At 44.0% G+C, this 15,053-nt stretch overlaps 1 protein-coding gene and 1 pseudogene across 7 annotated transcripts in view; both read left to right on the top strand.

The window, feature by feature from the left end:
• The window catches only part of AGAP1 (ArfGAP with GTPase domain, ankyrin repeat and PH domain 1), a 650,028-nt gene that overhangs the window by 491,230 nt on the left and 143,745 nt on the right, over nucleotides 1-15,053 (top strand). The window lies entirely within an intron of this gene.
• On the top strand, nucleotides 13,435-13,969 carry LOC104663262 (annotated as a pseudogene).

Raw genomic sequence — 15,053 nt, 5'->3', positions numbered from 1 at the left:
ATGGATTTACTGCCTGCTCGTAAACGTGCGCTACCTCATTGCATCCTTAAAACGGCCCTGTGCAGTGTTGGCAGGTGTGTGGTGGCATTTCTGTTGTCACAAATGAGGAAGAGGGTTGAATAAAGTTGAGTAATTTGCCCAAGGCCAGCAGATGAGTGGCCTCTGGGACTTGGAAGTCTGTATTTTGCTTTGGATTTCATCTGTTAACCTGGAAAAGGCTGCAGGGGATTGGAGTGGGAGGAGAGCCTTCTGCAGGCCTCTGACTCTCAATCCTGTGGCTCTCAGAGTTGCTTCTCCCTCTGTACATGTCCATTTCTGCAGCACAGCAGGGCCGTGCCCACGGATCCCCACCACTGCCCTTGAGAACTGGGAGGCAGTCATTCCTTTGCTGGTTTTCTCAGGAGGCCTGTTGGGTTGTGGTATGGCTTCCTTGCAAAACGGTGCATGCACACTCTGACACGTTTTTTAAAAAAGATGTAAATCACTGCTTCGGCTGCTTTGCAGACAGTTAGAACCTACAGGATTAGATGGGCTGTGTTACAAGGGGACATCTCTTGAAATTTTTTTGGACTTATGGACATTTAATTCAGATGCAGTAAACCCAGTTTTCCTGTTCATTTTAAGAGTGGTATGCCTTTTTTTTTTTTTTTTTTTTTTTTTTTTTCCGGATGAGGGAAGTGTATTTGTGTTCTTTTTGAGATGTGGTCTCACTGTGTTGTCCAGGCTAGTCTTAAATCCCTGGTCTCAAGAGATCCTCCCATGTCAGCTTCCTGAGTTGCTGCCATTGACAAGCACGTATCACCACAGCCAGCTCGAGTGCGCATTTTTAAGGGCAGTTTGAGGTTGGAGGGAGGAGGGTGGCGATTGATGAAGCCCCCCCATCGTTCATTTGAATCCTGCATGGCTGATTTAAGTGTTAATCAAATGCCTGTCTCGCCTGGCTGCGGGGTCCGATCATAGTTACTGACTCGCTCTCATTTTATCAAGATGGATTATTCATGCTTTGGAGAAGGTGTAGTTGAGATAAACTTTGTGTGTTTATTTAGTAATCTTTAGTTAATGTAGTAATACCCTCTTGGCTTTCCACTCCACCCCTTTCTCATCTCAGACGTACCATAGGCACCAGGGTGTGGAGCCAATGAAAGGACAGGCGCAGTGAACGCTCCGGCAGGCATTGCCGGGCACGCACACACAACTTCACAAGGGCCTCTTGTGCACGTGGGACATGGAGAAAATTGGCCATTTGTCTGTGGGGTAATGGGCTTTGCTGCAATATGAAAATCTATCAAATGGGTAAAATCAATGACATTGTATCAGAGTTCATGAAAAGTGCCTACTGCACACAGTTTAATTCTATTTAATTTTTTTAAGCGGAAAAAAGCAAAGGAAAAATGTTTTAGTTTTCTCTTAAGCTGATTTCGCTCTGCTTTTTCTTAAAAGTGCCTTTCTAGTTGCCACACAGTGATGTGATCATTATCTGCCACCTCGTCGCCTTGCTGCCTCTGCATGCAGTAAAATACAAAAAAAAGAGAGCGAGAGAAAGCAGGGGAGCTTGTGAAGTATGACTCCCTATCCCAAGACTCATTGCCTGCGATTCGTACCGCTTGACAGTAATGATCTTATTACAGTACTGTGGACCTTGAAGAGATTTCATGAGGAGAGTGAAAGGACGAACCTCCGTGTAATCAAGTGGCGCTGAATATTCCACGCGTTTTTGATCACACACTGATTGGGCACAGTTTTAGCCCATCTTCTAGTCAATTATGCATGGCCCCTGTGCTCCTCGAATAGTCGGAAACATTGATGGCTGTTGTCTGGGTTTTGGCAGGCAGCCAGGGGTTTGAAGTGCCTTGTACATCGTCATCCCAGGATAAGTGCTTTTTAGTTGGAATTGATCACCTTTCTTTGGGTTTTGCTTAATAGCAAAACTGCGTTTGGAGAGGGCTTCAGGTGAAAAATGGACATATTAGCCATTGAGAGCATCCGAACTCCTAGTCAATTTTTAGGCTTCCCTTGTTTCCATCTAATTTCTGTTTAATGATATGGTGTTTGATAATATTTAAGATATCTCACCGCATTTGCCGCTGAGCACACATGTTGAGCGTCGAGGACAGGTTCAATTATGTGGCCACCGTGTTCAGGTTCCCGGATTGATCCAGGGGAGGCTCCAAGCTTTGAGGAGATCTGGCGGTTAGTTTCCATCTTGGCATAAAAGCATTGATTATCTAAAGATATTTTCATCTGCAGGAAAATAGGCAGAGAATTCTTCCTACTGTTGAGTGGTCGCTCCATGTGACCGTGGAGCTCATGTCAGCATTGCTGGGTTTGGGCTCAGCCTGCTACCCTGTGCCCAAAAGGCTTTCTCCCATTGTTTCCTCCCTCCCCTTGCTATTGATCTTGAAGTCTGGGGACATTTGAAAGGATGGGATTGTTTCCTACCAGATTGAGGCATGATGTTGCCTGTTACGAAAGTCAGACAATTAAACCAATGTTACTATGTAGAAGTGAAAACTGGTATAAACCAAGTTTTTTTGCCTCCTCATGTTATGCTGTTAATTCTGATTCTTGTCTTAAGGATTGTCTTAGAATTATTAGGACAATTTCTAAGGTTTTTTTTTTTTTTTTTTTAACATTTTGTGCAAGGCTTAAGGAATTGGACACCCCAGAGTATGTGATCACTGTGAGATGTCTCTCAGAGTCTGTCTTGAACTCACCAAGACACGCTGCCTGGGGTCCTCTGGTCACTAAGCTTATGTGAGGGATGAGAGTCCTAGCATTGCTCCAGCAGGTATTTCAATCGCTTGATTTGACTCTTCTTCATTAAATAAATAGGTAGCTTTGTTCTTTGGCTTGATTTTTCATTTGGATCTTTCTTGCTTTCTTTGGGTAGGAATGATTTTCCCCTTCAGTTGGTTTTCTGCAGAAGCCACGATATACTGTAGGCATGGTTACCAGAACACCCCTGAGAGAGCTGACCAGGATTTCTAAGTTCATGTTCCATGCGTACACACACACACACACACACACACACACACACACACAGTGTTATTTTTTTTCTTTCTGAATTTCATGAAAATAAAATATTTTCTACCAGAATACACATTTAGTGATGCCTCTTTCAGGGAGGAAACCAACCTCAAAACAGAAACTCATAGTTGACAATCTATGAGCAATATCATCACAGTCAATTATTGACTATTGCCATGTGTCAGGCACTGGGCTTAAATGCTTTGCACGCAGCGTCTCGTAACCCTCACAAGAACCTGGGAGGTGGGTGCCATTATCCCCATTTTTATAACCGAGGTTACCGAGGGTCATAAAGTTTAAGTAACTTGCTCAAGGCCATAGACATAGAAAGCGGCGATAGGGCCACCGATCCAGGCGAGGGCAGCAGTGCTCGCTGCCTCTAACACGTCTCCACCGTGACCTTCCCTCCCCTTGGAAGGGGGTGCTTGTCTTTTCAGTGGTCTTGCCTCCAAATCTTGGCTTGTCTAGGATTCTTCCTACAGAAGAAGTTCATATAAAATAAGGGGTTTTATTATGGGTTATCTGAAGAGTGTTTCTTAATTCTAATAAGTTAATATTCCAACCATAAAAACGTCTGACATTTTACCCGAGGCTGTGCTGCAGCAGATTGACAGAAGGCATTTTTACAGCACTTGGAAAATATCAGATCCACGAAGAACAAATGATCAGAGTTTCAAAGGCTGTAATTTTGGAAAGCTGGCATATATAATGATGATCTCTTTGCAGCCTGGTAATTTTACCTGGACAAGTAAATCCATTTCTCACATTTAAGGAGAATCAAAGAGTCAGTAAACATGCAGAAACACTTTTAGCTGTGAATGCAGAGTCACTCTTACAATGAGCATATAATTACCTCAACAGGCCAATTAATTCAGCAATTTAAGATCTGTAACTGTTTTCTTGATTTTCCCCCCAAATATTACTTTATTCTGCACAACGTGGGGACATCAGCTGGGAGGGTCATCGCTAGGGGGTCAGAAGGAAGGGGGGATGATTCATCCGATGAGGCTCTGCTGTTGTGGGGTGTTGGTTTGAAGAACTCATACATGGTAAAAGTAACTTGTGTTATCATTGGCTCTAGGGGACTACCAGAGATAGGAATTTTCAACCTCCCTCTTCCTCGTCTGCTCTCCCAGGCTCATTGAAGGGACATAGAGAAGGTTTAGGCCCTGTTTCCTTTTGAGCAGCACAGAAACACCTGCCCAGTCCATTCGTGGAAGGGCAGAACCAAAGCCAGCCATTCTTTCCAGACTTCCACCATTGTGTCCCGAGTGGTTCCAGAATGTCATTGATGGGAAATTGGTTTTCTTTCCTTCTGAACATTCAAAGATTAATATGTTATGTCATCAGTGACTTGTTGCCTTCTGTTTCTGATTGCCCATCAGCTTAGTTTGCCCAGGAGAGCTACTTTTTCCCAAGTTCTTTTACTTGAGTTCTGAGACAAGATTTGATACCCATTCGTTTATAGGCCAAATCCAGTTCTTGTTTTAATTCTTTTCCCAAACCCTAACAAGCATTTGAAAACCCTCCTCCACACTGTTCAGATGAGTGATGTGTGAGCATGAGGAGACACTCCATAAGCCCGCAGGGTCTCTGGAAGTGTACTCACTGCTGCAGGGCCGTTTGCTGGGAGAGGAAGCTGGCCTCAGGGGTCTCCCTGGATGCTGGGGCTGGTGGAAGGGGCAAGATGGGGGGTTATGGAAGTGCCCAGCAAGGGGAAGCTGCAGCAGGGTCTCTGTACAGGTGTGCAAAGGACCAGTGCTGCTGCAGGGAACACGACTGGGAGGGCATGCACCAGGGCCGGGGGCCAGGCAAGGGGCTCCTCCTCTTACTAGGCCCCCTCCTTTTGTTCAGCTCCTCCTCTCCAGCACCAACCTCCCATCACTTTCTACATTCTGGCCCCTTTTTCTCCTTTCCTTCTTTCTGTTCCATTCTCCTTTTTCCTGTAAGACTGTCCTTGCTTCTCTTATTTAATTTCCCTTCTTTTCCCATCCATAACTTCATCATTGTCTTTTTCTCCCTTTCTTATTCCCTTTTTTTCTTTCTTTTTTCTTTGAACTTTTTTATTGTGGCAAAATACAGTCGTGCATCACATTGCGACATTTTGTTCAATGATGGACCACGTAATGTGATGGTGGTCCCATGAGATTACAATACCATGTCCTTACTGTGCCTTTTCTATGGTTGGATGTTTAAATACACACTTCCCATTGTGTTACCGCCACCGACAGTATTCGGTACAGTCACATACTGTATGGGTTTATGCCCTGGGAGCAACAGGCTCTACACACACCCTGGGTGTGTGGTAGGCCACGCCATCTAGGCTTATGTATGGACTCTGTGATGGTCACACAATGACAACATCACCTAACAACACGTTTCTCAGAATGCATCACTTAATGATGGGGATACATGGCTGTATGTAACACAGAATTTGCCATTTTAATCATTTTTAAGTGTTCAATTCAGTGCCAGTTGAATTATATTTGCACATTCACAGTGCTGGACAACCATGACCACCATTCCCAAAACATTGTCTTCACTCCAAACAGAAACCTGCTAACCATGAAGTAGCAGCTCCCGAGCCCCTACTTCTCCCAGCCCCTGTGACCTCTGATCTGTTTTCTGTCTGTGAATGTGTGTCACCTGGGTATTTCATATATAGAATCATGTGATAGTTGAATATGGATCTTTTTGTGTCTGGCATCTTATATTTGGCATGATGTTCCATGCTGTAGCATGTGTCCATACACCACTCTTTTTTAAGGATGGATAACATTTCATAGTGTGGATTTACTACATTTTGTTTGTTGAGGGACACTTGGATTGTTTCCAACTTTTGGCTATTGTGAATGATGCTGCAGTGAACATTGTCATACGAGTATCTGTTTGAGTCCCTGTTTTCAGTTTTTTCAGGGTATAAACCTAGGAGTGGAATTGCTGGGTCATCTGGTAACTCTGTTCAGCTTTTCAAAGAACCACCAAATTCTTTTTTTTTTTTTCTTTATTTATTCAAAAACAAAATAATAAAAAGGATACATGCACAAGTCGTGCAGGTTTGTTACATAGGTATACATGTGCCATGGTGGTTTGCCGCACCTATTGACCCATCTTCTAAGTTCCCTTCCCTTACCCCCGACCCCACAACAGACCCTGGTATGTGGTGTTCCCCTCTCTGTGTCCATGTGTTCTCAGTGTTCAACTCCCACTTATGAGTGAGAACCTACGGTGTTTGATTTTCTGTTCCTGTCTTAGTTTGCTGAGGATAATGGCTTCCCGCTTCATCCATGTCCCTGCAAAGGACATGATCTCATTCCTTTTTATGGCTGCATAGTATTCCATGGTATATATGTACTACATTTTCTTTACCCAGTCTGTCATTGTTGGGCATTTGGGTTGGTTCCATGTCTTTGCTATTGTGAATAGTGCTGCAATAAACGTTATGTGTGCATGTGTCTTTATAGCAGAATGATTTATATTCCTTTGGGTATAAACCCAGTAATAGGATGGCTGGATCAAATGGTATTTCTGGCTCTAGATCCTTGAGGAATCACTATACTGTCTTCCACAGTGGTTGAACTAGTTTACATTCCCACCAACAGTGTAAAAGCATTCCTATTTCTCCATAGCCTCACCAGCATCTTTTGTTTCCTGACTTTTTAATAATCACCATTATAACTGGCATGAGATAGTATCTCATTGTGGTTTTGATTTGCATTTCTCTGATGATCAGTGATGTTGAGCTTTTCTTTATATGTTTGTTGGCTGCATAAATGTCTTCTTTTGAGAAATGTCTGTTCATATCCTTTGCCCACTTTTTGATGGGGTTGTTTGTTTCTTGTAAATTTGTTTAAGTTCTTTGTAGATTCTGGATATTAGCCCTTTGTCAGATGGATAGATTGCAGAAATGTTCTCCCAGTCTGTAGGTTGCCTGTTCACTCTGATGGTAGTTTCTTTTGCTGTGTGGATGCTCTTTAGTTTAGTTAGATCCCATTTGTCAATTTTGGCTTTTGCTGCCATTGCTTTTGGCATTTTTGTCATCAAGTCTTTGCACATGTCTATGTCCTGAATGGTATTGGTCAGGTTTTCTTCTAGGGTTTTTATGGTTTGAGGTTTTACATTTAACTCTTTAATTCATCTTGAGTTAATTTTTGTAAAAGGTGTAAGGAAGGGGTCCCGTTTCAGTTTTCTGCATATGACTAGTCAGTTTTCCCACTACCATTTACCAAGTAGGAAATCCTTTCCCCATTGCTTGTTTTTGTCAGGTTTGTCAAAGATCAGTTGGTTGTATATGTGTGGTGTTATTTCTGAGGTCTCTGTTCTGCTCCATTGGTCTATATGTCTGTTTTGGTACCAGTACCATGCTGTTTTGGTTACTGTAGCCTCGTAGTATAGTTTGAAGTCAGGTAGCGTGATGCCTTCAGATTTGTTCTTTTTGCTTAGGATTGTTTTGGCTATACAGGGTCTTCTTTGATTCTATATGAAATTTAAAACAGTTTTTTCTAATTCTATGGAGAATGTCAATGGTAGTTTCATAGGAATAGCATTGAATCTGTAAATTACTTCAGGCAGTATGGCCATTTTTATGATATTGATTCTTCCTGTCCGTGAGGATGGAGTGTTTTTCCATTTTTTTTGTGTCCTCTCTTATTTCCTTGAGCAGTGGTTTGTAGTTCTCCTTGCAGACAGCCTTCACATCCCTTGTTAGTTGTATTCCCAGGTATTTTATTCTCTTTGTAATGATTGTGAATGAGAGTTCATTCATGATTTGGCTCTCTGCTTGCTTATTATTGGTGTAAAGGAATGCTTGTGATTTTTGCACATTAATCTTGTATATCCTGAGACTTTTTGCTGAAGTTGCTTATTAGTTCAAGGAGTTTTTAGGCTGAGATGATGGGGTTTTCTCAATATAAAATCATGTCATCTGCAAACAGAGACAGTTTGACTTCCTCTCTTCCTATTTGCATACCCTTTATTTCCTTCGCTTGCCTGATTGTCCCGGCCAGAAATTGCAACACTGTGTTGAATGGGAGCGGTGAGAGAGAGCGCTCTTGTCTTGTACCAGTTTTCAGAAGGAATACTTCCAGCTCTTGCACATTGAATACGATATTGCCTGTGGGTTTGTCATAAATAGCTCTTACTATTTTGAGATATGTTCCATGAATACCTAGTTTATTGAGAGTTTTTAACATGAAGGGATGTTGAATTTTATCGAAGGCCTTTTCTGCATCTATTGATATAATGATGTGGTTTTATCTTTGGTTCTGTTTATGTGATGGTTTACATTTATTGATTTGCATGTGTTGAACCAACCTTGCATCCCAGGGATGAAGCCGACTTGATCGTGGTGGATAAGTTTTTTGATGTGCTGCTGGACTTGTTTTGCCAGTATTTTATTGAAGATTTTTACCTTGATGTTCATCAGGGATATTTACCTGAAGTTTTCTTTTTGGGTTGTGTCTCTTCCTGGTTTTGGTATCTGGATGATGCTGGCTTCATAAAATGAGTTAGGGAGGAGTGTGTCCTTTTCAATTGTTTGGAATAGTTTCAGAAGGAATGGTACCAGCTCTTTGTATTTCTGTTAGAATTCAGCTGTGAAGCTGTCTGGTCCTGGGCTTTTTATTTTATTTTATTTTATTTTTTTAATTTATTTTTTGGTTGGTAGGCTATTAATTACTGCCTCAATTTCAGAACTTGTTATTGGTCTATTCAGGGATTAGACTTCTTCCTAGTTTAGTCTTGGTAGGATGTATGTGTCCAGAAATTTATCCGTTTCTTCTAGATTTTCTAGTTTATTTGCATAGAGGTGTTTGTAGTATTCTCTGATGGTAGTTTGTATTTCTGTGGGGTCAGTGGTAATATCCCTTTTATCATTTTGTATTATTTTGATTTGATTTTTCTCTCTCTTCTTCTTTATTAGTTTAGCTAGCGGTCTGTTTTGTTAATTTTTTTCAAAAAACCAGCTATTGGATTCATTGTTTTTTGGTTTTTTTCGAAAAATCCAGCTACTGGATTCATTGATTTTTTTTTTTTTTTTTTCTGGAGGGTTTTTCATGTCTCTATCAGTTCTTCTCTGATCTTAGTTATTTCTTGTCTTCTGCTAGCTTTTGGATTAGTTTGTTCTTGCCTCTCTAGCTGTTTCCAATGTGGGCATTTAGTGCTATAAATTTTCCTCTGAACACTGCTTTAGTGGTGTCCCAGAGATTCTGGCTAAGTTCTCTCTTTGTTCTCATTGGTTTCAAAGAACTTCTTGATTTCTGCCTTAATTTCATTATTTGCCCAGGAGTCATTGAGGAGCAGGTTATTCAATTTCCATGTAACTGTGTGGGAACCGCCAAATTCTTCTCTTACATCATTCTGTGACTTCACCTTGTCCTCATCCGTCCATGCGTAATACAGAATTAAAGAAGTTCCTGTAATGGAGCCAGTCAACTTTTAGGCTCCCTCCTAATTACAAAAGTAGGTGATTTAAACACATTAAAAGTATTGTTGCTTTTTCCAGAAAATAAAACCAAAAGTATGCAGAAGGTTGGTAGTTAAAACCCCTTTTGTTATTTTGTGTTTGTTCTGTTTTGTTTTTTGAAACAGAGTCTCACTCTATTGCCCAGGCTGGAGTGTGGTGGCACGATCTCGGCTCACCGCAACCTCCGCCTCCCGAGTTCAAGTGATTCTCCTGCCTCAGCCTCCCAAGTAGATGGGGTTAAAGGTGCCCGCCACCACACCTGGCTAATATTTGTGTTTTTAGTAGAGACGGGGCTTCACCATATTGGCCAAGCTGGTCTTGAACTCCTGACTTCAGGTGATCCACCTGCCTCAGCCTCCCAAAGTGGTAGGATTACAGGCGTGAACCACTGTGCCTGGCCTAAAACTCCTTTTGATTGGTGTGTGGTTGACAATGGATCCCTTGTCCCTGTGGCCATGAATCAGTTGCATCTGCTTCAGATACTACTCAGAATTTATTGTCCTTAAATGCCACCCGCGCCCCTACCCTGAAGTCGGAAAGTGATTTCTGAACCTTAGTGTAAGTGTTCTCTGGCGGGTGTGGCTGTGTCTCTGAGCAGCAGGTACTGAGTCAAGGCATGCAGGCATTTCTCCTTGTTTTCGTTTGTCTGCAGAGGTCAGCTTTTTCCATTGTCTCTGAAACACTTGCATTTTTCCTATAACTCTCCAGTAATGAGTGGCCCAGTGGGTAAATGGAATCTTAAAGACGAGATGATTATGTTTTTTCCCGCCGACTCCACTCTGGACAAGATGAGCTCTCAGATTGCACTTCAGAATCGGTGATGCGTGCTCATTCCCCTGCACCCACCCTTTTTGCTGTGGTCGGCTTGTGTTTCCCAGACTGGGCGTCACTGTCACCTCCTTGACTCTCATCACTCACATGGTCTCCCAGCAGGTGATTTGCTTCAGTGAGTGATGGTCTCCCAGCAGGTGATTTGCTTCAGCGCTGCTTTGCCTGGGAGCTGGTGGGCCTCCAATTGTCACGCACCTGCACCTTGGGGTCACCTGCACCTTGGGGTCGTTGAGTTTTAGTTTGGGTCTCCCGAGGACCGCACAGACCGCATGTTGTCAGGCTTCCCTTCGCCGACAATGTGGGGTCTTGGTTTTCCTGTTCTTCAGAGTTTGCATCCCCTGAGAATTCCTCTCCTGTGTCCTTCAGATAATAATGTGAGATGAAGGTGATGATGATGGTTGCTATTGTTCTTTAAAACTGTAAGACTTAGGCAATACCAGATCTTAACAGCTTGTTGTCTGTGGTGTCTTCCTTCTTCCTTGGAATCAGATATTTTTCATTGAGGCCGCTGACAGGTATTTATTGACCGGGCACTATGTAGAGGTCGCTGCTGCGTGTGGCTTCACCCAGCTCCTCTGCCCATCTGGTGACTTTGTAAGCTTACAATGTCCTGAATGAAAACCTAGTTCCTAAGCCTTCCCCCAACTGGAACCATGGGGGGGAAGGAAGAACAGACCAGGTGAAAACATCAGGAGGGTCCGCAGCTCAGTGGTGATGAGCGTAGGGGAGAGGTGGGAGCTGGGACAGGATGAGCTGGGCTGGAGGAGGGTTTGCCCTGGGGAGGCAGCCCCAGGCAGGGCCTGGGCACACTGGTGGCATAGCTGAGGGGCTGCCTGTGTGGAAGGAGGACGTGAAGCCACACACGAAGCTTAGGGCCGCCCAGAAAGATGTGGGAGAAGCTAGAGGGGATTAGGAGAGTTCAGGCTGCACCAGCTCCTGGGTGTTGGTTTTAGAAAGAGTCATGAATTGAGGAGTCCAGGAGGACGGGGAATCCCTGGGGCAGGTGGATCAGTGGGAGGAGGACTGAAGACATTGGCAAGCATCACTCCATGCGGGAGAAGTGCATGGAGTGGAGCAGTCACAGCAGCAGCTCACTGGGAGGGACAGCCTCGGAAGAGGGAATCCATGAGTCTTCCTTTTGCCCAGAGGAGAAGAGATGAAAGAGAGGGGGAAGGGCTGGCCAGTCAGCAATCTGGACAGTTTAGATCATTCAGCTGTGTAGCCAGGATTGGGAACCAGTGGTTTAGGTTAAGATCAGCTAGATCTGTGTGAAGGACCAGCGTCACCAAGATTCAGACTCATCAAAATGTGGGCCCCACCCCAGGACCCACAGCCCCACAAGCCATTCTTATGTTGTCCCAAGAGCTCTACCATTAAGATTCCTGTTAAAACCTTTTTTTTTTTTTTCATGTTTTTCCTACCCTGTTTTATTGGTTTAAATCAAATTGCAGAAAAACAAAAGCTCAAATATTATCTGTTGTGTCAAAGTTACTATTTGAGCAGTAGATGCTGTTTTCAAAACAGATCATCCTCCTTAAAGCACCCATCTCTCTCCACTGATGTGTGCCCCTGTGTCCAGCCACACTTTCCAGCAGAGTTCCCGCAAAGATGCTTCCCCGCAGCCTCTGTGGGTCAGGAATTAGGATGGCTGCAGCTAGGAAGGCCTGTGTCTGCCTCATGATGTTTGGGGCCTCACCTGGAAGACTCAGAAGCCAAGACTGGCAACATCTCGAATCCCAGTCGTTCACGTGTCTGCCTGTTGATGCTGCCTGTTGGGTGGGACCTTAGCAAGGGCTTTCAGCCAGAACACCTACACGGGACCTCTGCATGTGGCCAGGGCTTCCTTCCAACCTGGCGGCTGGATTCCAAGGGCAGGCATCACATGAGAGAGGTACGAGGCTGGGCTGAAGTCTCGTTTCCTCTGTGACCTTGCCTCAGAGGACACAGAGTGTCAATTTTACTCCATCTGTAGTCAACACAGTCAGAGTCCCACCTAAGGTCTAGGGTAGCAGAAATAGACTCTGCCTCTGGATGGAGAGTGGCAAGGTTCTAGAAGCGCATGTGGACTGCAACAGTAAATAATGAATGTGTAATATGTCAGATTGTGATCAGCTAGATCTGTGTGAACAAGATAGAGTAAGAGGAATTGGGACCACCAGGGGTGGGCAAGGTTCTTTTCCACGAAGGCAGCCAAGCAGGACTCACCAAGGAGACCACACAGCAGAGGTGAGGCTGTCGCCAGGTAGCCCACTGTGGTCGGCGTCTTCCTGGCCGGGGAACTGTGTTTGCACATGTCGTGGTGGCCGCATTAAACTCAGTACTTGTTTGTAGTTAACATCACGTGCTGTATGCTTATGTTCTACTGTATTGTGTAAAACAAGCTGAATTTTACCTAGATTTTTGTGTTGTACTTATTCTCTGGTAATGTGACTGGAGAAGTATTTTATGTCTCAAGAATTATTATACATTTCTTATTTCTCTGTCCTTTAATTTGCAAGGGTCAGTATAAAAATACTTTATTCAGCTCGGTGCGGTGGCTCACAACTGTAATCCCAACACTTTGGGAGGCTGAGGCGGGCGGATCACAAGGTCAGGAGATCGAGACCATCCTGGCTAACACAGTGAAACCCCGTCTCCACTGAAAATACAAAAAATTAGCCGGCCGTGGTGGCAGTCACCTGTAGTCCCAGCTACTCGAGAGGCTGAGGCAGGAGAATGATGTGAACCCAGGAGGCAGAGCTTGCAGTGAGCCAAGGTTGCGCCACTGCACTACAGCCTGGGTGACAAAGGGAGATTCCGTCTCAAAAAAAAAAAAAAACAACTTTATTCAGTATGTTCTAGCTCATTCTCCACATACAACTATATTCCAATATTTGTAGGATTTATTCTATCCAAGCAGCATGATCAATCAGAAAATTGGACAGTTTAAAAAAGTGGTCCAGAGAACCAGCAAATATGAAGTGGTGCTAACAAAAATGCATATCACTCTTAACAGTTTCAAGGCAGTTTCCTAGGGAGACTGAGGCGGGAAGGTCGCTTGAGGCCAGGAGTTCAAGTACTGCCTGGGCATCCCAGTGAGACCCCACCTCTTAAAGAAAGAAGATGGGCTTTGCAGACGCTGCCGCCGAGGAAATTCTTGTAGTACTAGCCATGGTCAACCCTACCGTGTTCTTCGACATTGCCGTCGACGGCGAGCCCTTGGGCCGCGTCTCCTTCGAGCTGTTTGCAGACAAGGTTCCAAAGGCAGCAGAAAATTTTCGTGCTCTGAGCACTGGAGAGAAAGGATTTGGTTATAAGGGTTCCTGCTTTCACAGAATTATTCCAGGGTTTATGTGTCAGGGTGGTGACTTCACATGCCATAATGGCACTGGTGGCAAGTTCATCTATGGGGAGAAATTTGAAGATGAGAACTTCATCCTAAAGCATACAGGTCCTGGCATCTTGTCCATGGCAAATGCTGGACCCAACACAAATGGTTCCCAGTTTTTCATCTGCACTGCCAAGACTGAGTGGTTGGATGGCAAGCATGTGGTCTTTGGCAAAGTGAAAGAAGGCATGAATATTGTGGAGGCCATGGAGCGCTTTGGGTCCAGGAATGGCAAGACCAGCAAGAAGATCACCATTGCTGACTGTGGACAACTCGAATAAGTTTGACTTGTGTTTTATCTTAACCACCAGACCATTCCTTCTGTAGCTCAGGAGAGCACCCCTCCACCCCATTTGCTCGCAGTATCCTAGAATCTTTGTGCTCTCGCTGCAGTTCCCTTTGGGTTCCGTGTTTTCCTTGTTCTCTCCCATGCCTAGCTGGATTGCAGAGTTAAGTTTATGATTATGAAATAAAAACTAAATAACAAAAAAAAAAAAAAAAGAAAGAAAGAAGATGGGTTTTTAAATCATTTCATTTCGTATAAGATTATTTTCAGAGGTTGGTGCGTGGCATTGGAGTTGCCCAGCAATTGGAAAAAGACATAAGCGTTTAATACTGGGCATTCTCTCTAAGGCTCTTAAAGTGAAGGCAGTCACGTAAGGCTATCTTGCCTCATGGGTAATTAAGGCATTTCCTTCTGCAATTCCCAAATCTAATGAAGAAGAAGGAATTTCTCTTCTGCTGAAATATTTCATGTAAGGGTTTCATTTCTTCTCATTGCTCCGACTTTGGAAAATGTTCTTTTTACCTCTGATTTTCTCCTGTAATGTCTTCTTGAATTGTGAGTCGGGGGAAAAAAGTAAAAGATTCTCCACAGATTCAGACTTGCAGAAAAATGCTTAGAATCTTGCTGTCCGTGAAAGTGAAACATCCAGCCTCACAAATGTCCACACTTCTCTCTCATCTGTGAGGGCCCAGATAACAGGGGTGGTGAGGAGTGCACAGAGGAGCCAGTCTTCATGGGTTTGAATTGCAGCTCCACTTCTTCCTGGCAGGGTGGCCTGGGCGAGTGCCACACGCTCTCCCATAGTGCTCTCTGCTGTAAAATGGGAACGGTCAGGTTGTCCACCTCCCAAGACTGTTGTCAGGATTCAGTCAGTGAACTCCTGTGCTTCAAGTGTCTGGCATGTAGCGGCAGGCGACCCTCCATGTGGGGACAGAGGCTGCCACCCATTCCTTTCTGAGGATTCAGTTCTTATAGACTGCAATATTACTCAGGGAGCCAAATTATGTACAGTGTATTTTCAGATTTTATTGACTCACCTGAGAAAGGCTCGGGGACATTGTCGTGTTCTTCTAAGAGAT

Source organism: Rhinopithecus roxellana, chromosome 14, assembly GCF_007565055.1.
Source record: "Rhinopithecus roxellana isolate Shanxi Qingling chromosome 14, ASM756505v1, whole genome shotgun sequence".
Taxonomy (NCBI): Eukaryota; Metazoa; Chordata; class Mammalia; order Primates; family Cercopithecidae; genus Rhinopithecus; species Rhinopithecus roxellana.
The sequence above is the reverse complement of the archived record's forward strand: the minus strand, read 5'-3'. Positions and strand labels throughout refer to the sequence as shown.